This window comes from Ipomoea triloba, chromosome 11 (assembly GCF_003576645.1).
Source record: "Ipomoea triloba cultivar NCNSP0323 chromosome 11, ASM357664v1".
In the NCBI taxonomy this organism is placed as follows: Eukaryota; Viridiplantae; Streptophyta; class Magnoliopsida; order Solanales; family Convolvulaceae; genus Ipomoea; species Ipomoea triloba.
Genome location: NC_044926.1, coordinates 15,928,238 through 15,931,589, shown reverse-complemented (window position 1 = coordinate 15,931,589; position 3,352 = coordinate 15,928,238).

Sequence of the window (3,352 nt, the reverse complement as noted above, 5' to 3'; positions counted from 1 at the left end):
GCGGATGTCAACATGGGAGTTTCAAGTGAAGAAGTGGGTTTCCTCTCAAAATAAGCCCAATGTTCAATCCGTTTTTATAGGACCATTGGTAACAGAGTTATGCCTAGGATTAGAGCTTGATGCGGATCTTACAAGTGAGAAAGTTGAAGCCGAGATGAAAGCACTTACCGTCCAAGACTTTTTTGATATGAACCTTAGATTGGGAGGTGATGATGCCCCGCTAATTGGTGATAAGAAAGAGGGAAGAAGAAGATGAAGGGAATGAATAGCAACAACAACAATGTGTAGAGGGCGTTCAACATGGTGGACCTGTGATGATAGATTGCGAATATACAAGAGCCTTTCATATTCAATTGCACCAAGAACAAATGAGGTTTCAACAAGCCCATGATGAGGAATTGCACGGATAAGAGAAGCAGTAGAGCACAACACGAGAATGATTCCAAGCACAATTGGGTAACCAATTCCAACTGTTAGGAACATCATGTAATAGGTTTTGATGATACCAACTGTTAAGTAAGAATCCCCAAGTCTCGATACATAGGCAAAACAATGTAAGTTCGATAAGTAAACTAAGAGCGAAAATACAACCGGGTAATTTGAGCTCAACTCGGGAAATATTTAAGCTTAAGGTAAACTTGTTTGAACAACTTAGAAGTTTTCGTGTTGTAAGCAAACAGATAGATCAGAAGCAGGCACGAGACAACTCTGGAGGAATAAGGGTCTACGAGACATCAACTAAGTCTCGAGACACAAGCCAAGTTCGAGAGGTAAGGACCTCTCGATATACCTATCGAGTTCGAGACGTAAAGAATATTCGAGAGATAGACCTCTCGATACATGGGATTGAAACATCAAGTGGTCGAGACATCTTTTATGGTCTCGATAAACCGGCACTTCTCCAAGAGGCTGAATGTTAGTCAACATGTGCAGATAAAATACTCTAAGTTTGGAGAAGAAGAATATCATGGAGATAAAATATTGAAGAGGTGCTGAGCGGGAGGTTTCAAAATGGACGGAAGTGGATGACACGTCAGACCTCCACCACAAACGGTCAAGAAGTGCACCAATCCTGAAGTGGTCAGATTCCCCAAACAAGGAATGATGGGAACATAAAAAANGGCCAATGAAGGAATTCGCCACTCTAAGTCCAAAGTAAGGAAGAGATTTGAAGAAAGAAAAAACAATGATTGAATGATGTTTGTTTGAGATGTGTACCACTAAAACATTACATTCCCGTTGCATGGGGTTTCGACTTACATTTCTTTATTTTTCATGCAACTTACCGCTTTTTGTAGGAAATGGGAAAAACCAAAGAGCAAGCCAAGAAATTGAATTATGAGGAAGCAAGGACTAGCCGAACAAGGGCTAGAGCACAACCACCACTTCCACCACCACAAGTTGATCCTAATGCAAGAGGAACAAGGGTTCTTCGATACATAAGTCATGAACAACTTGCGGTTGTGGATGTGTATAAGTCAAAGAATTTAATTGGATGAAAATACTTTGATCCGATTGTCCTAAGAGAATTCGGTTGCGAAGACCTGGTAAATCGGTTGGTAAGACAATCGCAATGGAGCAAAGTATTCGAATGGAAAGGGTTGACATATACCCCAGTTACCTATAAGTTTATTGCTTCCTCGAACACAAAGAAAGAGCCAAACAATGCCAGGAAATCCATTTCTTATGTGCTTTTCGGGAAGAGATATAATCACTGCGTTGATGAGCTAGCTTTGATACTTGCGTTACATACCCATGATGAGATGTGCATGGCTTACTTCAGGAGGAACCATGTGGAGTTTGATTCCGATAGAGATGCCGCGATCCATATTACGAATGATGCGGAGTATAACTCTAGCAACTTGAAGGAAGGAAAAATCCGAATGAATCATCTCAAGGCAATCCGACTTAATTTAGCAATCAACATGTAGGGAAGGAAAAGAAATTTAAACAAACCCTACCGGCAAGATTTGTTTTACATGTGGAGTATGGAGAAGGAAGCGGATGTCAACATGGGAGTTTCAAGTGAAGAAGTGGGTTTCCTCTCAAAATAAGCCCAATGTTCAATCCGTTTTTATAGGACCATTGGTAACAGAGTTATGCCTAGGATTAGAGCTTGATGCGGATCTTACAAGTGAGAAAGTTGAAGCCGAGATGAAAGCACTTACCGTCCAAGACTTTTTTGATATGAACCTTAGATTGGGAGGTGATGATGCCCCGCTAATTGGTGATAAGAAAGAGGGAAGAAGAAGATGAAGGGAATGAATAGCAACAACAACAATGTGTAGAGGGCGTTCAACATGGTGGACCTGTGATGATAGATTGCGAATATACAAGAGCCTTTCATATTCAATTGCACCAAGAACAAATGAGGTTTCAACAAGCCCATGATGAGGAATTGCACGGATAAGAGAAGCAGTAGAGCACAACACGAGAATGATTCCAAGCACAATTGGGTAACCAATTCCAACTGTTAGGAACATCATGTAATAGGTTTTGATGATACCAACTGTTAAGTAAGAATCCCCAAGTCTCGATACATAGGCAAAACAATGTAAGTTCGATAAGTAAACTAAGAGCGAAAATACAACCGGGTAATTTGAGCTCAACTCGGGAAATATTTAAGCTTAAGGTAAACTTGTTTGAACAACTTAGAAGTTTTCGTGTTGTAAGCAAACAGATAGATCAGAAGCAGGCACGAGACAACTCTGGAGGAATAAGGGTCTACGAGACATCAACTAAGTCTCGAGACACAAGCCAAGTTCGAGAGGTAAGGACCTCTCGATATACCTATCGAGTTCGAGACGTAAAGAATATTCGAGAGATAGACCTCTCGATACATGGGATTGAAACATCAAGTGGTCGAGACATCTTTTATGGTCTCGATAAACCGGCACTTCTCCAAGAGGCTGAATGTTAGTCAACATGTGCAGATAAAATACTCTAAGTTTGGAGAAGAAGAATATCATGGAGATAAAATATTGAAGAGGTGCTGAGCGGGAGGTTTCAAAATGGACGGAAGTGGATGACACGTCAGACCTCCACCACAAACGGTCAAGAAGTGCACCAATCCTGAAGTGGTCAGATTCCCCAAACAAGGAATGATGGGAACATAAAAAGAGTAACTTTATCCAAAAGAAGCAAGTGAAGCATGAACTCAAGAAAGTGGAATATGGAATATTCACTACAAAACAAAAGGCTCAAGTTACAAGACCACTACTCCATGAAAAATGCTGAAATTGTGCAAAGACCCATGTTCGGCGTGGGAGACCAATTTCAAACGGAATAGTTTTCCCTCCAACGGAACTATTCTTCTACTCTCATATATAAGGACGTAAAGACACAGAAGAAA